Consider the following 25,782-nt stretch of genomic DNA (forward strand, 5'->3'; position numbering starts at 1 on the left):
TTTTGAGTACATTGTTTGGTTGGTATTCATGTATATATATAGTAAATTGATTTGTTATCGAACTCTGTTATTTTGTTATTATATTTTGTTAATAACTTTGTTATTATGTGTGCTACTTTTTCGCAATCATCGACCCAAAACTATTGCCCATAGTACTTTTAAACGCCAAGGGGATTTTGAGAGAAAATTTGTCATTTACTTTTCAAATTCTCTTCATTTACCTCATATTTCAAGCAAATAAAGGGACAGACATTGAAACTGGAAAACCCTAGCTAATGTATTAATTCCATACTGTATATCATCAATATATTTATACCTGAACTTGATACTAAGTTGGATTTTTTTGCACCGTTGGGGATATCCGTAAACTACCACTACACTAACACTCACAATTACACTGTCTTACGCGCGTTTCGATAACCAAGTTACCGTCTTCAGAGAATAAAGTTTACCTTCAGACAGTGTAATTGTGAGTGTTGGTGTAGTGGTACTGTAAACAGTGTGCTCAGTATAAGCTTGACACTATCACAACATAAGAAAAACCAGTTGATAAAAAATTAGAAAAAAGTGTAGTGATCTTTCCGTGTTTTTAATACCCATCATGAAAATTCAATTTATGTTAGAATGTGCCAGCTCATGATCGTAGTTGTCATGAATATTAGACAATTCGTAACGGAAGATTATGCAGCTCGCGGCTTTAAATATTACATTTTGTATTTATAAGAAATCTGTTATACAAATTCATATTCTATCATTTTATTTGACTGACCTAACCTAACTAATTGCAAGTATACATCATAATGCTATGGAATTTAATAAATTACAGCTTCCGCAAATTTTAAAAATCATTTCTCTATTGTATATCGTTTAGTACCTACTCAATGTTGAAATGCAATTCAAAGGATTTAGAAATTCTAGGTTTCAATTTCTGAATTTTATAATTTTACAAATTGAATTTGGTAATAAATACCAAGTAATACTCTTAATCAATCCATCATAAGTTATATACTCAGAATACCTTCTCGTTCACCTAAAATATCCCCGTTCCGAGTCAACAGCAACTGTAAAGCAAATTAATTAAAATGTTCGAGATGAAAATGATCACATTTGGCTGGTGATGTTTCAAGATAATGCACGAGCTCACAAATTTATGAAAATTGTTCGGTGGTCAAATATTTATAGTTAATAGTTATTTTGATCAGTTCTTATTTTTAAGTAAAATTCAATATTAGCTCTAAAATATCTAAAATAGTCGTGATGCTTGAGTCGTGAGAAAACTCACTTCTCGACTTGACTAATATTAGATTCGAATGTCTTGGAGTACATAAAGTGCGTGTGAATACGCTGTCACTTGATGAAAAATTTGCTGGAGACTCTACGTTAAAAAGAAATGTAATCTCTATGTTTGGCCACACAATCGAGCTGCTCCATTATAAATAGAGATTGAAGCCCGTTTGAACATATAGCATGTATACAGTTTGGGGGCTGTGTTGGCAAAAGTAATAACCATGTTTTCCAACAATTTCAAAATAACGTACCAAGAAACGTTGTTTGTGCATCTTGGTGTAACGTGATCTAAATTAATGCTGGGATATAGAGACTGATAACTAGATCTTACCAGCAACAAAGGAATGCTAAGATTATCCAGCTCATCGAAAATGTTATTAAATTGAGTAGGCTCAGTAGGATCAAGCAAAGTAAGTCAGATAGTTGAATGGCTACGTTAGTTAAAACCAGGGTACTAAGTGCATTTAATGGAATACATTACAACACTGGTTTTAGATTATTCGACACAAGGTTAGTAAATAGGACGGACGTTGGCGTTTAGGAATCTTTGTCCCAGTTGAGTTAACTTTTTTTCTCGACACCATGTAATAATTACTTGGTATAAAAGATTGCAATCGAGAAATATTCTTCAATGAGGATCTTAGTTTCTACAATAAGTTAAATAAGAGTTAATTTCTTTTCTTAAATGGAACAAATTATGTTCCTCTTCTTTAACCTCTGATTTGGACATACTTGAATCTATAGAAGAAATTTGAATTATGAATTCATTTGAATAAATTATTTAACAGTAATTTATCTCATCAGTTACAAATTCTTTTTCGATCTTAGCAGACACCACATTTCAAAATAACTTGTCGAACCCTATTTCTTTTAACTAAGTTTATATATCACGTGAACTGAATCTGTTCAAATTTGGTTGCTGTCATATTTGTGCATATTTACGTAGAGGGCAGCTTAAGCCCCCAAAAGCAGCCTTCCCCTCACCCGACAGCAGAACATCGCATTGTGGCGTCAGAAGCTATCATTCGTCTCCAAGGCCCTCCTGATTTAAATAAGCCCGGACTAGGGCCGACTCCGGGGAATGGGATTTGGTTTTTGTCGCCAGCCGAACTTTATATGTCACTGTCGGTTACAACTACCTAACTCGACTCGATATATTCAGGCCAAATCCTTAAAAATCACAGGCATTCGTTGTCGTGAAAAATAACACCAATCAAATGTGAATCATACTATACTTACTGGTACGATTGTTGAGAATATTTCCATTTTTTAAAGGGGATGGGAAAATTATTCCGAAAATAGGGGATAGAAATATTTTTATAGTCTGTTTCGGTTTAGTTTCAAAGCAAGCGATCTAATAAGAGAAATTCAAAAATTGTTTGTTAATATTCCATCATCCATTTTAATTCAGTTACAAAGGCCTATAATAATTTTTTGTTGCAGCCTTTGGATCTATCTTCGACGACATAGGTAATGTACAATATAATAAATCATTACATCCCATCGGCTCCTGTTTATCTACTAATCTCATTTTTGTGTCTAGCTAAGAAAAACACGTTTTTTAGACAAAAATTGATTCTTTCATTGATGTAATCTCCTTTAAGAGCAATACAATCATTCCAACGCTTCTATAACTTCTCGAAGCCGTGCTTGTAAGAGGAATTGTCTTTTGTTCCAAAATACGCTCCAGTTTCTACAATTACTTCTTCATTTGAGACTTATTTCTTACCGGAGTAGCCAATAGTTACTGGAGGCTAGATCTCGACTATACAGTGGATAAGGAAAACATTCTAAGTGTAATTCGTAAAATTTAACCATCTTTGCCAAAACTTGCGAATCAGTGCATTGTCTGGGTGAAACAGTGATTTTTTCTTTTACATATGATTTTATATTTGCATTCAAATGATCCAACAACTCTATGTAGTATTTGCTACTGGTTGTCACTCCCTTTTGGAGATAGTAGATGAACAATACCATACTCTCCCAAAATACTGAAGCCATAACCTTCGCAGCCTTTGGACGCTTCGGACGTGGTTCACCAGTCCACTCAGATGATGAACGTTTTGATTCCGGAGTGAAGAGATGGATCCATGTTTCAACCATTGTCATATGTTGTTTTTTATCTGTGACTCTGAGTAAACACGGCTCCCACTTTAAAAAACCTTTCTCATGGTCAAATGTTCATGCATAATTTTATTGTAGCCTTCTAATATCTTTACGGCCTCAGCTATCTCACGCAATTTCAATTTACGATAAGATATAAACAATTTGTGGACTTTTGTGATGTTTTTCTACATAATGGAAATAAATATGCTGCCATTACAATTACTCACTATACATGCATGAAAAAAGAATATGAGGTTATTCCAATTGTTCCACAGAAAATAAAATTTACTGAACATAGCAGGGTGATCTGCGTCTTTTTTAAGATGGTGAGTTTATTATTAGATCAATAGAGTATGCTGACCTATGAGAGACTCTCTTGTTGTTGAGGATAGAAATATTATGAATGACCCTTGGCTTCAAGAAAAAAAATCGTTCTTCCTCCATTGCATGTATATTTGAAAGAATTCAGCGAATTAATTAGTAAGTAATTACGGCATTAAGCTTCTACGGTAAGTTGGTGTAAAGCTAATTTATTGCTGTTGGGTTTAGCTAGGATAAAGTACTTGAAAACTGAGACCACGAATGACTTCTATAATATAATGGTTAAGTCCTTAGTGTAAAACAGAACGGATTTGCTCTATTTTCTTTGTTAAAAAAATAGTTCAAAGCTGCACAATCGTCTATAACGGGTAACCAACTATGACCGACATGCGACGTTTAATTTTATTAATATATTGATACTATTTCAGTCAATAACTATTATCAGACTTTTTTAATACATTATTCTAATCCATTTAGCCCGTTCAATCTATGGACTATAATTATACTGATCCAAAGACCGTCTTACTGCGTCGTTATAGCATGGAAATACTTGTGGAAATGATAAATTGCCACATTCACTTTCCAAAATTTCAACAATTAACAGCTATAACACTCCATCATCCGGCTTTTCTATTCTCCATCACCTCTTCCTTCCTAAAAATCCCTTTGCATCAAGCTATTTTTCTAGGTTGAGGAACATAATCGAAGAGAACAGACAAGAAAAATATTGCAGATGTGGCAATAAAATGTCGAGTTTTTCCATTGGTCGAAAAAGCTTTTCTGGGAACAGTCCACAGCTTCGATCAACCGTTGGTTCTTGGGATATAATTGAGTGCAAATTTAATTCACTGTAAATACCTAGTAACAGAAAATATCACTTAAATTATCCTTGATGATTCAATCAATCGTTTGAATTTGTAATGTAAGAAATTGATTCTGTTAGATATTTCGTTCCTCACCACTCCATTGTGTTCCAGAATTCATTGGTGGGTGATTTTATTCATCTTGTCTGTCTCATTTAGCTTATTCAGGCATGCCCAAACCAGTTTAGGAATTTTATGACATTGGAGCTGGAGCACTTAACGATCTCTTGTTTGCGATAGTTGCATTTTTCAATTGACTATAATTCTGCTTGGTATATTACCCAAGCTTTCGGTGTGTTTGGTTTTATGCTCTTACACTCCTATTACAGTTCTGTCGGCTAGTGTGGTGCCATCCGTACACCATTTGATGGTATTTCTCTTAATCTCTCGCATGATGTTGCGATTCTATTAGCTTCCTAGGGTAATTTTTTTGTCAAAGCTAAACTTTGAACCTTCAGTATAGTTGTTCAAATTTAGAACTTTCCATTGTGAGGCGCGAATTTCCTCGTTCTGCGCTTATATCAACTCTAAAAGGAAAAAAATGGCAATGTGCCGATTGTAGTGTTTCAAACTGGACGAGAATTAGTTACGGCCGTAAGTAGATGCCTCCCAACTGGATCTTATACTCTTATCCAGTAAATATCTCTTCTACTAGAGCCTCCCCTACCGAAGTTTGCTCGTCTGCACTCAGAACAATCTCAAGGAACGCCATCGGTAGAATAGCTACTCTTTCGAGCTTAACTACTTTCCATAGAACTAGAAGCGGCACAATTCTTCTCTTTTTCCAGGTTTTTGGATTGGAATAGCCTAAATTCTCTTCAGTGGGTCTTCTGTCTCCTTTATCTTTCTCTATTAGTGTGGTTTCAGCATACTTTTCTTATGCCTTATGACAGAGGAAGAGATGAAACAGTTCCTGAATATTGGTGATTGCATGCTTGTATCGGCAAACCAAGAGCTATAAGGAAAAGAAGATTAACTCAACCGAATCAACTGATTGCTCCTTAGAATAAGTTCATACACAACTTCGATCACATGTTGAACTTATTCCTATCTCAAACTTACTCCAGCCTCTGGCATAGATTACGACACAAGACGATCCTCCAACAATACAACAATTGATCTCCTCGATCTACTTGACCAGCGCTGATAGATTTTACTATTATCTTCACCGATCTTGCAACCAAAAGCCAAATCACAGTGCAGTTATCTTTAGCGAACTTACAGCAAACACCAAGTCATATAATGTTCTTATATCTCTACTGAATAGCTATTTCGCAAATATAAGACTCAAGGCATCTACAGCTGCATGTTTATCGTACCACTACTTAACAGAACCCTTACAGGTGTGTAAGCTGAAGACCTTTCCAACAGTTATTCACCAACTAAGTTGGAATTTCTGGAACCGTTCGTGATATTCATACTGAACACACTGTTTAATAAAATCGCAAAATTTAAAAATGAAATTAATCTCTCACAATGTCAAAGCGATGTTGACGAGCTTGTATGCCTAAAAAACAATCTACCATGGTACATTGATAATCAAATATTATGTCACGTAGAAATTAGTAGCGAAATTTCACGAATAATCACCAATAATAAAAAAAATCCACTCAGTACCTACATTCCACTATTTTTGTCACAAAAATCCATGTATTCGAATATGTTTTTTTTGTCAACGAAGTAAACTACATCATAGTAAAAAATCTTCACGCCCTACACATTCCAATATAATGTAATATTCCGATCAAAGCAATAAAACTGGATGCCACATCATAGAATACGATGTTAGCATGCGAATTGGTGTATTTCTTTCTTTGATTTCTGACGATACCAGCCCTCTCTACTTCGTCTCCACCTCCGTTTCATCCATCCTTAAAACCTTATGCTGACCTTCCAGCATATACGACCAGACTCTTCCGCTATGAATTATGCAATACCTATTTCGGCAGCAAAATGTAATCATCAGTTTTCATATGGAGATACGGATATTCGGCTCAATTATTCAGGATACTGTTTTTATGGTTTTTGTCTGTTACATTTTAAAGGAATAGCATATAAAAATATCCATGATTGGATTCAAATAGGGAGAAACGGAAAATTATAATTCTACTCTATTGCACTACACAAATAAATAATAAGGTGACCAATCCAATTTGATAGACATACTTATCGAAAGTATAACGATTATTTATACAGAGCGCGGTTAAATTATGAAATAAATTCTTTATCTTGCAAATAAATCATTTTATTTGGCAATTCTGAAAGATGCAACGGTTTTTCGATGAGTTCTCAATGAGCTTTGGTATGGTGACTTTCTTCAAAATGAAATGTGGGCCTTCCAATACATCATTTGAAATATGTTCAATTAATAGCTTTGTTTGCACAGGACAAGTTGAACATTTATTCTGTGCAAGTGCGGTTTGAATCAAGTTCGTGACTTACTTCTGATTCTTGTGTTCTACAAACGGATTAATCATCTGTCAATTAAAAAAACCAGAAAACTATAGTTTTCGAAAATCCATTGGCTTGAAATTGTTGCCTTATATACATTTGCTCTTCAGCTGTTGGCCAGGTTATGACATCAGGAGACAGATTGCTTGACACAACCATTCATGACGTACTGAGTGCGATGCCAAATCGGTTAGCAACATATCTATAGGATGCCGATTTATGTTATATGTACCCAATTTACCAAAATTATCACTTTGGTGAAAGATATATTGTTTTGGATTTTCTGCTATTTAAATTGCAACTAGCCGAGTTACTCTGGAGTGTTCAATGAACTCTATTCCATTATCCTGGTGTAGAGTTACCTCCTAATAGTTCTTATTTTTATTTTTCACCCCGTTAAATTTCCTGGTTAACGCTGGTCACTCAATGAAGAGCTTAGTTCATAGTTGGTAAAAATAACTCTGAACTATTATATTGCTTCCATTTGTTCTGTATCTATAGTTGATAGAGAGCTTGAAAGTATAAATATATTAGATTTTAATTAGTATAAGATATTAATTAATAATATATTTCAATTTACCATTTTCAATGGAAATATTAGCTGAAACTATAATAAATTTCGACGACGAATGCGGCATTTCAAAATGTTCAAGACATGCTCGATAGGATTCATATCTGGACTTCTTGGTGGCCAGAACATCTGCCGCATCGTGTGGTATAGCATTATCATGCATCATGCATTCTTGATTTTAAAGAATGTCAGTTATGTATCTTACTGCGTTAAGGGCGGGTCTAGGAAGAGATCTAATTCTGTGCAATAAATTTTCCTCTCTAAAACATGATAGACCCTTTTTGGAACGGCTCCCTGTGAATGATATGCCGTCTTCGAATTTGATTACATCCATCTGGACCTCTTAGACTGATTTTTGTCTCATCAGTAAATAAAACTTGGCACCAATTTTCTTAATTCCGATCTAAATGTTGCTTTGCAAATCTTAGTCTAGCAACACGTCGTCTTATTGATGTATCAGAGATATTTACATATCGGACTTCTCGTAAAAGGATGTTGCAATTTAATTGCAAAAACTGTCATCAATGAGGTGTTAAAACTGAAGGACGTCCTTGTCCAGGCCTCCTAGAATGTTAACCGGTCTCTCGAAATCTTTGTATCAATCTGCCAATTGTGTTGTCTGGTGTACGCCAAACAGATTTGCTACTTCACGATAACTTTGTCCCTGTTCAACTAAGTCGACTATTTTTTCAGCTCCGTGTTCACTTAACTGTCTAGCTCTATTCATTTTTTGTTTAACTAGTCTCGACTTTAACACCCCTTGATTGACTTAAATTACTTCTGTCCACAAGTTGGTACAACAATAGAATGAAAGAAACATTAAAATATGCGTAAAATTAAAATATGTAAAAACCACAAAAACAGTTATTTGTTAATAAGAAATTTTGCTACATTTTTGCTAACATTTAAAATGCTTTAACTTTTTATTATAGAAGAGAAAAGAAACCCAAAAGATTATCATTTTAAGTTTTGATATTGAAGGAAAGGGTGGTGCGTTATTTATGGCGAGTTTATAATATAAAAATAAATTTGAGCCTATGATAAGTAGAAATGAAAATATTGAACATAAATTTAAATATTGAAAATCAGATATAACGAACAGAAATATGCATGTAGATTAATTAATCCAGAGTTATTTAACATTAATGGAAATATATAAACAATAAAGAAGGAACTAAATATTTAGCATACACTATACTGGACGTTAATACAGATAAAGAGAGCCTGTTAGATAAACTAGAAGACCACTATTATGTCACTATTGCTGGTTATCAAGCTGAAAGTCTTAGTTATCGGCATATAAAAAAATTCTAATATACCATAAAATACTGGAGCTTAATCCGGTCCGAAAACCGGTATAAATAGCTTTTGTACTGAGCAATATGGTACGCCATATGTACATACATGAAAAGATTTTCCAGATATTTGGGTATTCCAGCAGTTAAAGACGAGATAGAAATATAATATGTCCGACTACATTTACATGATCTAGTATTGTGGGATAAGTATAGTAGCACAGTGGACGAATCGAATAAGTAGCTGTTTGACTCTGCTCCTCTATTTTGATAATGATAGTACAGATATTTTTCAAATCTTTGAAAAAGGCAAGTATCTCTACTCACATAAACCTAAAACTCGCATAAATTTAAATCATATGATCTCATAAGTTAATCGCAATGATACTTGTTTTCTCGAACATACAAGGTATGACAATGAAGTTCCGGGATTTATTTATAAAAATAAACGATTATAGCTCACTTATACAATTTTACAATAATCTCTAGCCTACCACAACGATTGCAAGATTCAAAGGATCCTCGATAATCATTTAACTTAATTCGTTTAGAACTAAGCCCACTCTATAGTGTAGTAGTCAACGATTAAATGTAATGTTTCCCGGCTGGAATTAATTTTGGAGGGAGAAGGTTTATGGGTGAGAAAATTTGGTATCAAACATGCAAGTCAAGTCAGTAAGTAGGTTTTAGTTTATCTTAAGTATCTGAAGACGATAACTTGGTTATCGAAACGCGCGTCAGACAGTGTAATTGTGATTCTTGGTGTAGTGGTGGTGTAAATATTGTATTCAGTAACTTGTTTGATAAGAAAAAATAGAAAAAACTCGCAGGAGGACAAATCGGGTGTATGGGGTGGTTGCTGCATAGCTGGAATGTAAATGTAGGGGTCATATTAAAATATCAAGGTTTTATCTCATTGCAGACACTAAGCGTTTATTTGTATTCATGGGTTGGAACAATTTACACCATCTTCGCGCTAATTTCCACATTTCATCTAGAAAAACTCGACATCGAAAAGCAATGTCAACGTTGGTAAGAATAGTGTCCAGAGCAATAAAGTGCGCAAAAAAACGGAAAAGCAGGGATAGATGAAGTACAGTCAGCAGCTCCGTGAAATTGGTACAAAAGTACTGATAAACTCATTCAATAATACTCACGAAACTAGCAACAACACATATTAACTTTAGAACAATCATCTATTTTTAAGAATTATCTACGACAAAAAACATGTGATTGAAAATCCTCAATTTGGTTCCCGAAATGAGTTGCGCATGTATGAAGTATTATTTACAACTCAAGTAAAAAAAATAACGTACCTTAGGACTATAATAAACAATAAATAGCACCCAAGCCTGGAGATACGAGCAAAAATTACCAAAGCGAGGCATGTTTTATAAAACTCAAAAAATCCTTTGCAGCCATGTTTTTAGCCTTGATCTGTACATGATGCGACAAGTTATGTCTTCACTGTGCTCTTCTGTAGCACAGATGAATGGACGCTCAAAGAAAATCAAATTCTTGGAAACGTTTGATATGTGTGTTTATTACCGTATTTTAAAACTAAGGTGAGCCGATTTCCAAACACTGAGACTTTTAGGCACATGAACAAACTTTGAAATAGTCAACACTATAAAGCATACCTAGTGAATTAGAATACTTTATGATGTGCAACCATGTAAAATACGATCTTTTTCACTCGGTAATACAGGGCAAAATAATGGGTAGGAGAAGCATAGGTCAGCGCACAATAACATGTTTGAAAAATCTTCGTCAATCAATCAACAAATCAGCTTTTCAAAAAGCAGTAAATGAAGCAATGGTGGTCAATATAATAGCCGACGATCCTTAACTTTCACAGCACGCGAAGAAGAAGACTTCCAACAGACTTCTCAAAATTCAATCGACTAAAGCAAGTACACTATACTACATATTTTTCGTTCAGTTACCGTAAAGAAACTCTTTCTTCACAATGAAACACTAATTCAAAGTAAAAATGGCAAATCATTATTTCAGTATCATTTGTACTAGAGCTAAATATTCCTGTGGCACTTCTGACAAAAACTGCATTATAGCATCAAACATCACAATAAAAATATATTTTTTATGTGGATTTCATGTGGCTGTAGTAGAAACAATTTATTTTGATTATAAAAACTTTATTGGATGGTTTTTGTTATAATTTCATTACCAAAATACACGAATTGTAGTTTCTAAAAAGCTCATTTTGTGGTAGTAAGAAAGGTGGTCATTAGGGCAGCACTGGAAAGCGCTTGGACCCGTAGAGATCAGATTTATGAGCTTAAATTCCGTTCAGAAAGCATCAGGCGGTCTGTTCTTCCAGGCCGAAGTGTTGACTCACTGAAAGGCAGTTGAACATATCGCATAATAAGGATTTCAGAAAATTATGTAATGAAAAAACTATAGACAATTAGATTTTGTATTGCAAATTATTGAGTGACAGGGATCAGTATCTAATTAAGACCAAAAAAAATTGAGAGGACCGATCACTTATAGGAGGTTAACAAACGTATGTTTGATTAGGTATGTCTAAAAGTTGATCGAATAGATCAATGATTTTCCAAATGATGACCGAAAAAGTTCCATGGTTTTTGAAATGAACACTTTTGAAATAGAAACAAGGCAAAAAGAGATGAAATAAAGTGGACCCCTAACAATATTATACGTAAGACATATTGGAAATAAAACTATAAGCAAGGATATGAATGACACAACCATCAAATTGTATCAGTGATATGGAAAGTGAGAATAATGATGGAGTAGCTTCGATGAATATAAGATTGACTATGGTAGTTGTCAAATACAGGGCTTTCAATAGGCTAATAGCTAAAAAAGAGATAGTTCTAACTAAGCAGCGGCATCTCATATTGGAATAACAAGATATAGACAATTGGGAATATTGGGAATATTGGGAATAAAAATACGTACTATGAAGAAATGGTTTATACGATATCAGAAAGCTGAATAGACATTTTATAACTAAGATATCTCAAATATCATATATTCATTATTTCATAGAGTTGTTCATAAGAACAGATGTAAAAGTTACAACTATCGTATGCGAAGATGAAAAGAGAGACAAAACTGTACAGCCTCTTCTAGTTCAATATAAAAAAACAATGAGTATGTTATTATAGGGAACAAATCTATGATATCAGAAGTTGCAGTGGAATGAAAATTAACATTACAGATCAACCCAAGAAGATTATAAGTAAACCTCATTATAACTAGATAAGACCATCATAATTATGATTAAAAACTTGAACTATAGCATTTCCATGGATTCCACATTTCCATTATAAGGTTGGAACAACATGGCTCGACAAAAATCAATTTATAATAGATACCAATCTGGGGTAATTACCATGAGAAAGGAAAGAAGTACGAATGAATAAGCTCCAGAAGTAACTAGCTATACTATAATATATTATGTAAATAGTGGTGGATTTATTTATTTGCTGCCTGTAGACTATTCATCTTAAGCCGCCTCTACTAACCTTTGAAATTCGATACCTTAGATCACAATTATTTAAATTACATTCTTTATGATTAAAAATTCGATTTCATAATTTGAGAAAGAAGGAACTGTTGAAAGATTATGTTAATTTGGATTTTCTGCCAATTAGACAGTAAACTCTTTTACTTTTAAGTCGACACGTTGGCGTTTTTTAATGATATGGTCTTTCCATATGAGCCTTGTCTCAAGGTGCATGCCCCATTTCGTGTTAGCAGCTTGAGGTATTTATATATTTTTTATCTAAAACTGGTCTTTTTTTAGAGTGAAGGTCACTTGGGCGGATTTTTTTTCGTTTGTATTGAATTTCCATTAGCTCAGCTCCGTTTTGGATGTCATATAAATGTGTCTGCAGAATTCTGAAAGCTACAACCTGGCCTTTCATTGCTTGTTAAGATGACTGTGTCATCGGCGAAGGTCTCCAAGGTGGTTACATTATTTACTGGTAGATCTGCCGTGTATAATACATATAATAAAGGCCCTAAGACGCTCCCCTGTTGTACGTCTGCTTTTATTGAATGATTATCGGAAGTGCTTTCATTAATTTCATTAGTTTAAAGTATATATATAACTGGAAGACATTTTTTGATTTTATACAAAACCTTTTCGAATGTTTAGCTAACGTCTAAAAAAATTGCGCACTGTGTGTGTAGTATTTTATATTTTAATGCTTGATTTATTGTGTGATTTATCCTGTAGATTTGTTGAATAGTTAAATTTTTCTTCTTGAATCCAAACTGGTGTAGTGATATTCAATCCTCAATGTTTGGGTCTGAGTTTATAGTAGTAATCTTTCAAGAACCTTCGACAGGATTGGCAGAAAGCTTATTGGATGAGATACAGTGTTTGGTTTTTTGCTCTGTTATACATTCATTATTATGTCTGCAGTTTCACCAGTTTTAGCTAGTAATTGAAACGGAAAATACCATTAAATATGTGGGTGAGTATTATACCGTTCCTTGGTATTTTAACTCCTTTATCATTTTAAGATAACGTATGTTTAAAACCCATTCAACATTTATATATTATGAATAAAGCTTCCGCAACGAGTAATGTCGATACATAATTTGTATTACACTGACAGTTTAACAACAAATAGATTTTTTTTAATTATCCATTAGCATTAGGTACAGTTTAAACTGAATTATAGACATTAAAATACATTTTGAAGTTCCTTGAGTTCTCAAAATCATTAATTATATCATCACATAAAATCTTGTTCTGACTCTATACATAAAAGAGCTGAAGCGTTTAATATTTCTTGACTTTTATTTCTGTAGAAATTTCATAACTCGTCTTTCCTTGTAATTTTGTGAATCGAGAAAAAAAATTTGCCGCCCCTTGAAATCTGCCGCCCTAGGCTACAGCCTACTTAGCTGCTAGTAAATTCACCACTGGGTATAAAACGGTTTTCAGAGCAATAAGTGCATATTGATCTATGTCCAGAGTTCTTCAAATAAAAAAAATTCTCATTAAACCCATAATTTCACAAACATTAATTAGATATTGTTTCTATTTATGTATGTGCTCTATATTTCATTCTATCTACCCTTATAACTTTCATAGCCTTTGGTGGTTAATGCAACAAGAAACACAATAAATAAAAACCTGGAAATCGAGTTGTTCCAAAAATGCTTTGGACAAAAATAACAGTTAATTTTTTAGAAAACTCTTGTTTTCTTTGACCACCAGCTGATCCTGGCGTTTCTTTCCAGCAATATATTCTTGAACACTCTTAGATTGGGACAATAACTTCTTGAACTCAACACTGACTGAAGAAGTATTCATTTTCTTAAATATGCCATCCGTCGACATTTATTCTTTGTGTTATTCTCTCCACATACTTCATATGAATATTTCAGTTTATTCCTGTGGGTAGATAGATTGTATCTCACAAGCTTTAGCCGTTTGCCTTTCATACTCCTGTAGGTTGATCTCATCCTGAAGTTATGTTATCATTAATACTCTTATTTTGGTTGTTATAGGAATAACTCTTCCTCTTCATGAAATCCAAGAGCTTTTGTATTAGCATTAATTTTATTAGCACCGTGGTGGCAATAGCTAGAGGGATCTTAGAGGGGATCTTATTGCTCACCAAGTTATCAGAAAATTTTCCTCTGAACTTTCTCTAGGAGTTCTCTATATTGGACTAGTCGAATTCATTACTTTTGAAGCCTTTTCAAGTGTTTTGAAACTCAATTTAACGTCGAGTTCGAATTCAATGTTAAAACTAAAATAGCTACTTTTCGCCATTTGCAATTGGTTTTATCTGAAACTGTATTAAATTTTTTGCTTTCGCTTGTTTGGTAATAGTTCATGAAATTATCAAGTCTTCAATTTATGAGAATTTATTCACTACTGAATAACACCACCAACCTTCTTATTGCCTGTCAGATGATCTTAGCTTATGCATTACTTACAAATTTGTTCTCAGTATTTTCAGCTATATAACAAAATCAGAGGATATAGAAAAAATACAGAAAATGTACTGATGTACTAATGTACTGTTCTTTTTCATATTCACCTCAAGATGTAATCACCTCCTCACGAACAGTTCATAATATTCCAATCAAATAATTATCAAGAATTAAGGTAGCTCCTATTTAGCAGAGAAAAACTTTCAAATAACACTAGACTAAACTACCAAAGAAATTGATTTCGTGTCTTTTATTCGCTTGCTTCTCATATTAGATGTGGGATAATCATTATAAAACTATACTAAAGTTGGAATTTCGGGAATCCAAGTTACTACTACACCAAGAAACGAAATTAAACTTTCTGATTCACGTTTCTCTAACCACACAGAAAGTCTCTAAAGACGAGAACATATCTAAACGCGCATCAGACAGTTTAATGTCCAATATTGGTCTATCAGTAGTGAAGTAAGTATCCAGTCCAAAACTATACTGTTGAAAAATGTCATTGAAATACTCTGTCCCGACTTAAAGATCTTTACGAAAAAGACCATCAATTTTGCTTTTCTCCCTTCCTTCTCCGGTTCCCGGAACTTGACATGTGTTTCTACTGCCGGACGTTGCTTCGTCGCCCGTTGACGCAAGGCGTCGTTTCGTTATATGGACATTTTCCCCGCAATATCAGAGACGTTTTTCCAAATGGAAAATATTGAATTGATATATCGGGAAATGTACGAAGATGTATTGATATTTAGTTAGCTTAGACCAGCTCCATGTATAATCAAAATATTACGTTACCATATCAACGAACAATAACTTATTAGAAGTGTCAGTGTAAAGTTTGACCTCGAAAAAGTAAACTAAAGTTACTCAATAAATTGAAAGAATAAAGATGTCCACCAAAATTGTAAAAATCGAAAAATTAGAGTATCAAGCCATCATTAAGTACCTGTAGTTAAGAGGGTTAATAGGAAAGCAGATATACGAAGATATGCTTAATACCCTTGGTGATCAATGTCCTTCGAATGCGACCGTGAAAAATTGGTCTACAAGCCTCAAAAGAGGTAAATTTTCCATTGAAGATGATGATCGATCGGGAAGGCCAGTTTCTGTGTCAATTCCCGAAAATATCGATGCAGTTCATGATATGATTTTATCAGACCGTCGAATTGGACTAAAACAGATATCTGAAGCACCGAATATTTCATACGAACGCGTTCATCATATGGTTCACGTCAATTTGGACATAAGAAAAATTACTGCAAAATGGATCCTCACATGTTTGAATGTTGACCAAAAGCGTACAAGGGAAGAAACAATGCGTTCGTTCTGTGCTCGATTTGAAAACTATGTTGACTTCTTAAGCCGAATTGTTACTACTTGGTCACATTTCTACGGTCCAGAAACAAAGCAAAAATCGATGGAATGGCGACACTCAGGTTCTCCTAGACCTAAAAAGTTTCGTGTCCAAAAATCTGCTGGAAAAGTTCTTGCTTCAGTGTTTTGGGATTTCCATGGAGTAATCATGATTGATTTTTTGGATAAGGGTAGAACAATTACTAATCGACATTACTGACCTCTCTATAGTAAAAAATAGAGAGAAAAGTCGAGGAAAACTATGCAAAGGTGTTTTGTTTTTGCAGGACAACGCCTCTGCACACAAATCTCATGTTGCTATGGAAAAAATTTCGTGATTAAGGGGTTTGAATTACTACCCTCACCCCCCTCATTCACCAGATTTGGCTCCGTCCTACTATCATCTCTTTGATTAACTGAAAAAAGTTTTAAAGGTCGTAAATTTTCTTCCAAAGAGGGGGTAATAAAAGCTGTTTATTCATTTATTTATAACTAGTAAAAAATTACAAGCATTTACAATATTTTACAATTCCAATCACTAACAGTTTTTAAACATTTTTGGTAGTAGAATACTTTTATTTCTAGGTTTACTTGCTGATGACTCATATTTATTATTTAGTTCTTTATAATAATATACAACAACTTCCAAGCAAAATAATTGCTTCATATTCAATGGATAAGAGCTATCGGTAAAATTGTATTTGTTAATAATTTTCAATAATTTGTTTTGAAGCATCTGTATCAGATTTAAATTATTAGAATACGCACCACCCCATGCAATAATTCCATAACCTATAATACTTTGAAAAAGTGCATAATAAATTACCATGTTTTATTTTCCATAAATTAGAGTTTTATTCTCCATAAATTTAGATAATTTATAGAAGAAACAGGTAAGATACTTAGTTTCATTGATTAAATATTCAATATGCTTATTCCATTTTAAATTATAATCAATTATAATTCCATGGTATTCACAGCATTCAACTCTAGTTAGTAGTTTTTCTTTAATTTTTATTTCTAAGTCGATAGAAACACTATCACAATAATTTCCAAAAATAATATAGACCGTTTTGTCAATATTTAACGTTAATTTGTTACCAGTAATCCAAACATATATTTCATCTAATAATTTATTCATTTTATTTATAGTTTTTTCCCATGTCTTTCCCTCAGCTATCGCAGCTGTATCATCTGCATATGATACAATATCGTTATCAGTTATTTTAGTAAGAAGATCATTTAAGTAAATAATAAATAAAAGTGCTCCTAAGATTGTACCTTGTGGTACTCCAGTTTTGATTTCTTTATAATCACTATAAACATTATCAATTTTTACTCTTTGCATCCTATTAGACAGATAGCTATTTAATAGGTCATAGGCACCACCTCTTATTCCATAACTATATAATTTATCTAGTAAGATTTTATGATTGACAGTGTTAAACGCTTTAGCTAAATCAAGAAAATTCTAAAAATTCTAATTGACACATAATTTATGTGGGTGAAACATGGTTTCGTTTTAATGCTTTATTAATATCTGTTAAAAAAAATAAAAACTGTGCAGCTATTTATGATGAAGATATGACAGCAGAACTATTTAAAAAGTGATTTAATGAACAGCTTTTAACTAACCTAACATTCCAACACAGTCAGTAATCGTTATGGACAACGTATTGTACCACTCGCGGCAACTCCTCAAGATTCCAAATAAAGCTCAAATTTTAGCATTTATCTTTGAAAATGAACGAGTTTCTTTAAACCATGTCTAAGACATATTTATGTTTTACAGGAATATTTGTGTATATGTCATTTTACATGGTTGGCGCTCTTTTTTGTGCGTCGTCCTCATTCCCCACGAGGAACAAAAATTTTAAAAATTTTAGTTCTTTGTGAAATCTAGCTGACAGCTTTCTCATTGTCATAACCTGTACATCTACAAAAAGTTCTCGTGTATATTTAGTATATTTGGTTTCAAATAATAATTTGCAAATGATTATTGTGCTTTTTTCGATAATTTTCCTGAATATTAGAAATTGACGACCGTATCATCTAAAAATTTACCGTTATATATTACAAATTCAATTTATTCATTCTATTCCATTCCCTAAAGCTAGTGTGTCGCTATTACCAAATCAATAACTGCTGTGAATAATGTTACAAAGAAAGTTAATCAGGGGAGCAGTCGACCCCCTTTTCAATCCTTTTCATTCAAGATTATAGGGGTTTGTGGCCAGCACCTCCAGAAGATGAGGTAATTTAATTGTAAACCTGTCTTCCAGGAAAATAAGTATGTCTTTGCATATGAGTACCGAAATACAGAGGATTGTATGTTTTGCAATTAGCCTAGTATTTATTCCTTTATTCTTAATATTAGATAAAATATTCGTAATATTAGGGATCAGCACATTGTAAACACTCAGTTGTTATATTTTATCACCAATTTTGTTCTCATTTTGTTGGCCTATGTTGAAAATAGAAAATTCATCATTACAATAATGAGTAGCATATACACAATTGGCACTAAGCTGAAAGATCAGTAATTCAAGTGCAAACTATGGGCAAAATATCAAAAATCGTAATTTACGGTTATAGATTGAAAGTCTATAACATTACAGAAAATTATTTTCCAACTTTTGTGTCGCAATTTGTAGAAATGAATCAAATGTATTTCTACGTTCCAACAATATTCATATTTTCATTTCAAATCTTCGTATAAAAAAATATCACATTCATACAAACATTTTATTTTTCAACGATGCCAGTTTGGACGTCTGTCCACTGGTATTACATTCTCTCTCGCTCCCATCTTCTGATTCTCATTTGATAACAATATCCAGAATTGAAATATGACATATAATATTACGAGATAAAGCTGAAACGTTTCTGGATGAGATTTCAAAGTGTCATTTTGCTTGAGATTATTTCTGAAATAGATTCGAATAACGTTGTTTATTCGTAAGAATTTCACAAAGATTTAAATGTATTATTTCTTCTACTTTAGGTTAGTACTACAACGAAAATCCAATTGTCAAACATTTGCACAGAAAAAAAATGTTCCTCAAATTTATAGAGAAATTAACAATTTATCTCATTCTCTAGGTTTTCGTGGATATTTTAAAATCTGCCTAAGAGTTTTTGAAAATCTTGAAGAAAAATATACAGAACAACAGAATATCTTTGTCAATTCAAAACTCCATTTCAGAATTTAGGGAATTTTCATATACAATTTGTTCCCGAATATGAGATAAAACATTCTCTACTTCAGCTCTTATTTTTAGCTTAATTCGTAAGTATGCTGATTTAACGTTTTTATGCTAAAACTATCTTCTGTGTCATTCAAACTAAATGTGGCGATCTTATGTTAATTTCAATAATGTTTTCTTATTATTTTGATTGAATCTTGAATAACTGACACGAACACACACTTCTTCCTTTTGCTCAGGACTGACTTTATTTATTTTTTTTTTTCATTCACATGGGCAGTTTGGCCAACACAATTCTTGACATGTTTATTGATACCAACTTAAACTTAACAATTCCAACACCCCTACCCCCCGCGTAAACGAGTCATGAATTATTTTAAACATTTATTTTGTTTGAACACAATTAACAAAGTAATATAGGTATAATGTATGTAAAAGAATACAAAACTAATGGCACTCGTAACTTATATCTAAAGCATTAAATCTTTAACACAATTGTCAAATTTGACATGACACAAAGGTTTGATGAAGATATCACTCAAATCAGTGTCGATTATCTGCAATGGTCTTGTGGATCGTTCTTTCACAGTCTTGAATGGATTTCTTACTTGTTTCGCTTGAGCACACACCCGACAGACTATTGTTGTTTTCACATTGAAGTCTGCCCCATTACAGATTCTAGGAATTTTGTTTATTTCTCCTCTGCTGACGTGTCCCAATTTTCAGTGCCATTTTTCTGCTCACTGGCCAGAGCATTGTTGGTTGTTTTATTTAAATAGACTACATAAGTCCTCATTCTGTTTTCTTGCCCTCTATGGCTATGGATTCTGGAGGAATTTCCACCTTGTTCTTCATAATATATACTTTGTCAAATACACAGTACCCTTAGACTGAGTTACTGTATTCACCGACAGAAGATTCTTAAACATATTTGGTACGTAGTACACTTCCTTCAGAGTACACTCCTCGCTGTTCACTCCCCTCAATTGGAATGGCTTCTCCTTTCTTGGCAGTCTTTACACTGTCTGAATATTTTGTTGAATTGGGTACTATGATCTTATCATTTTACTGCATCCACTGTCTATAATAAATAATACCACTTGTTCTTTCTTTTTAAATATGCACATTTAGGATTTTCTTCATTAATTGTTCCTTCCATATAGAGCACAATCTTCTTTTTTTTGTTTTTGTTATTGTTGCCCTCACCAAACATGCAATCTTTTGTTTCATGGTTCATGTTTTTACAGGTGTTACATACTTTGTCTCTATATTTGTAGTTTTGTTCTGAGTGATTAGTCATTGTCTTCTTGAAATTCACTCTGAATATTAGACACGAGTTTTGTCCATGTTCTTGTTTTGACACAACACGACAATATTTTGTCATTGTCATTATTATCCTCAGCGCAATTTGGCGTGGTATGTCCCTTCTTCCCACACCCATAGTATATTACTTCATTCTGGTTCCTTGTCTCTGCCTTGAACGTAACAGGTTTTTCTTCTTTTTGCATATTGTATTTATCTTCTTTAAGTGTCAGTCTCTGAATTAATTTTTCTATGGTCTTCTTAGTTTTTAGAGTTGAGTCCCACTGTACTGAAATGTTTATATTTATCAGGCACAATTTTCAGAACCTTTGACATCAACATGTTTTCCGATCTGTCTTCATTAAGCATTTTTAGTTGAAAAACTATGTTCTGTATTTTACTTATGTTCATTCGGACATCCTTGGATGAATCAAACTTGAAGTTGTAGAATTCTTGTAGCAGCAGACATTTCTCTTGATAAGTATCTTTCTTGTACATTCTTACCAATGTATCATACATTCTTTAGCATATGCACAGGTCATTAGATGCGGCTTTACTTCTTTGTCTAGAGTTTTAAGAATTTCATGTTGCGCTTTGGCATCTTCTGTTTTCCATTTTCTAATCTTATCGACATCTCTTTCACATGAACCTAAGGTACTTGTTCCATCCTATATGGCCATAAATTATTTGGCTTGAAATAATATCTTAATTTCTAAGTGCCATAGAGAGAATGTTGCACTATTGTTCAATTTGCTATGCTCGCGACATCAATATTGTCTACGTTGATGGCCATGTTTTGATGAGGGGACAAAGGAACACAGAGGACTCAAAGGGTCTCAATTTTCCAGCTCACCTTTCATTACAATCTCACAAAAATTCTTGACATCTTATTAGGCATGACCTGTGGCGATTTTATGTTAATTTCAATAATTTTTTCTTCTTATTTTTATTAAATATTTCGAAAATTTCTTGGAAAAAGACTGAAACGAACACACACACTTCTTTCTTTTACTCAGGACTGTTTTTATTTTTTTTTATTTACATGAGCAGTTTAGCCAGTATAATTCTAAGACGAGTTTATTGGTACCAACCTAAACTAAACATTTCCAACACTAAATACAATATTTCTTCAATTTCTTATTTCTCAGATCTTTTGGTATGTACATGCAGGTGATCTATTGTTTGATATAAATACGCAACTTGTCAGTGTCAATATCATATTTTGATAAAGTCTTGAATAAAAGTTGAAACGTCAATTTTTATCATTTCAAGAATTATTTTAAAAAATCTAATTTCAAAACAGAAGATTCCTAAAATCCAGAATATTTATATTTTATTTCAGAAAGGTATAGAGTAATGGCTCCTTATTGTCCATCTTAATCCTGCAACAAACGCTTTGCTGCAGATCTGATACACCAAAAAAAGACGCAATTTATGAAAAATTATCAATCCGGGAATAAATCTGATATAACACATTTATTTTAGTCACCACCTAGTTATAATTTAACTATAGAAGCATAATACAATAATTATATTTTGATTCAACTCCATCATTCAATGTTTTTTCACGTATTTCGCTGTATTAATTGAATTTGTTGATGTCTAATGACACGTGAGAATCATTTAGGTATCCATTTCCAAATTGAAACATTACAGTGTTATATTTCGTGAACTAATTCTCAGAAGTGTTCGACGGTTGCGAGCAATTCTCGCAAGATTGACGATCTACAGTAGTGAAAGTAGTGCCCGTCTCGTACTGTCCGAAACCGGAATGGCAACTTAGAATTTAACAGATGTTTGGAATTTATACTAGCCACAAGAGATTCATTCACCAGGGTTGTATTATCCGCAAGTACTATATGAATAGTTTATTTGAAAATTCATGATAGCACAGTTATTACTATATTTTACTATTTATTTACTTTATTTACTATCTATTTTACTATTTACTATATTTTAGTATGATCATACTTCGAATCATGTAAAATGTGAATGAGAAACGCAAAGTTATTGAGCAACACAAAATTACTTCAATATAAAAAAAAAGTATTAAGTATCCACATATTCCTTAAAATGTATTGATGAGCCCACCAACAAAATTTTCATGGAATCACTAGTATCTAAAAAGAAAAAAATCTTTTATGCTGGATATGAGCATCATACACATACTTAATATAAACGCAGAGTTTAATACCTCAATAAATGAGTCATTTTCATTTAATGAGTAGTTGAAATCATCAGTGTCCTCTTCACTTTCCACAAGAATAATTATTATATCGTATACTCTATTAACCAAAAGTTTCAAAAATTTCTTCCACTTTTAAGCGTTTTGCACCAGTATTTCCAAGATTCAAAACGATTTTTATTCTAATCTGTAACACTGATAAAATTGTTTATTTCATAAATTCAAATTTAGTGGAATGGACGTACTTTCAAGCTTCTTATCATACGTGGAAAAAGGAAAAATCACGTAGGGCCAGGTCAACATTATGCGAGAGCAGCATAACCAAACCATTTTCATTCAAAACTGGTTGAACTGAAATGATTATGTGTACAGGTGCATTGCCTTGGACGAAGAACCGGTCTCCTAAATAAACCAACGTGCGACAGACTTCTACAGCGTTATCGTTGCCAAAACGCTTACCTGAAAAAAGGTCTTTTGACGTTTAATAAAGTGAAGAACACTAAAATTAAAATCGGGACTTTAGGGTGGATGTCCATTTCTTTTTGTCTTTCATCTGTTTGCTCCAGTCATTTACTCCTAGATATTGCATATATTGCACAATTTTATCTTCCCATCTATTTTTTGGCCTTCCAGGCAATCTTTTTTTGTTTGATCTCCATCCTGATGTTTTTTCATTCTTTTCATATGTCCTAATTGGATTCTTTCTGCTTTAATTGTATTTACTATATCATCATTTTTTAATATATGCTTAATTTCATAGTTCATAAGTCCTCTATACTCATTATTTCTAACCTTCACTGGTCCATAGTTTTCCTAATTATTCTCCTTTTATGAATCCTTAGTTGTTGTTCGTCCATACTTGTTAGTCTCATAGCTTCAGCGGCGAATGAAACTACTGGTTTTATCGCAGTCTTATAGAATCTTAATTTGGTTGTTGAGCTTATTCTCTGGCTCTGCATTATAAATTTGTACTATCCTACAAGAACTATTTGTCTTGTCTCATTTTTTGTGTCATTTTGTTGCTTATCATTGTTCATCAAGTACTTAAAGGTGTTGACTACTTCGAAGATGAGGTCATTCATGTTCACTATTTTTTGTTTCTGAACTTCCTTCTTTCTCTCAATGTCCATATATTTAGTCTCTTTCTGATTCATTTCAATCCTCTTTTTCCTGCTTCTCTTAGCATAAACATTTTTACCAATAGCAATTTTTGGGGTACTTGTAGTTTTTCCATGTGCTTTATAATTGTACATCTTTTTAGACTGTCGAGTGCTTGTTTGTAGTCGATGAATAGCATTTACATATTGATGTTGTGTTTTCGATCACTTGTTTTATAGTATGTATCGCATATACTGTTGATTTGCTTTTTCTAAAACCTTTTTGATATTTCCCTATTTCTGGTTTCAATACCTTTTTCAGTCTCTCATTTATTAATGTTGTTAGTATTTTGTATACTGTATTAATCAAAGTAATACCTCTATAATTTCTACATATGTTAGGATTTGCTCTCTTCATTTTAGGTATAATAATCCTGTAGACCACTCTCTTGGTGTTACTTCTGTTTCCCTTACTCTTTCTATGATCTTGAATATTTTGTATCTTAGGTTACCTCTCCCATATTTTATTAGCTCATACACTATTTCGTCTGATCCTTCTGTTTTATTGTGTTTCAATTAGTTGATTATGTCATTACATTCCACTTCCGTTCTTTCTCAATTTTCTATTATTGTACCATTATCACTTATATCATCTTCTTCGTATTCTCTGTCTTCTTCCTTGTTGTAGTTCGTTTTCTATTTTATTTCTTTATATGTTGATATAATTTTACATTATTTTTATTGTCATTTTCCAGCTTGTCTATACTATTATTTAGCCACTTTATTTTCTTTGTTTTTATTATCTTTGTGCTCTTGTTTCTTATTTTTCTATATATATTATAATCATCTTGTTTCATTTTTCGTAGCCATTTCAACCCAGTTCTTTTTTCTCTTTAATTTTGATGGTACATTTGAGCAAATAACTCCCAGGTAATGTCCCTCAATAGTCGAGCCGTATGTGGACGAATATTGTCATGGATTCAATCTAATCATCAGTTATCAACTCATTATATTAGATATAGTTCTTAAATATTTATGTATATTTAAATTTAGGGTACTTCGCCAATATTCAAGATATAACTATGAAGGAAAAGAAAAAATAACCTTTGATTTTTATGCTATACATATTATAGACCAAAGTAGAAATAAAAAAAGTTTTTAGGTAATCTATTGATTAATATAATTATGTAAATGTTCAATGTCATATTTTCATAAAGACCAATACAGGTCGAAATATTAATATTTTTATCTGTTTTTAAAAACTAATTTTCTACCAGATATCTAGAAACGATTTAGTAACAAAAGCATATAGAAGGGTTTGAGAAGTAAGAAATCCAAGACATTTATAATGGTAGATAAATTAGGGTCCTTACTATATAATCCATGACTAACAACTTTTATATATATATATATATATATATATATATATATATATGTATTCTTTTCATAAATTCATACTTCAAAATATTTGATACCAACTAATTGTTACAATTTTTAGGTACAAATCATTGTTGATCATTATTCAATTTTTGTTATTATTCAACGGATTGAGTGTCATGAACTTCTATGACATTCTGGTAGCTTCGTACTATTCATCCTCATATAAAACATTTTTTTCTGAATGAAATTAATTTTACTCATCAAAATTATTCACCAGAATGATTAAATGTTTGCAACAATATTCCTTTGCCCTATAAACTAATTCTGCTTTATTTAATTCGTAGTGATATGGCGGTAAATGTACAGCATCAAATCCGTGGATTATAAGAAGTTTTTCAATTAGTCCAGGAGCCGGT

The sequence above is a fragment of the Diorhabda carinulata genome, chromosome 5, assembly GCF_026250575.1.
Source record: "Diorhabda carinulata isolate Delta chromosome 5, icDioCari1.1, whole genome shotgun sequence".
Taxonomy (NCBI): Eukaryota; Metazoa; Arthropoda; class Insecta; order Coleoptera; family Chrysomelidae; genus Diorhabda; species Diorhabda carinulata.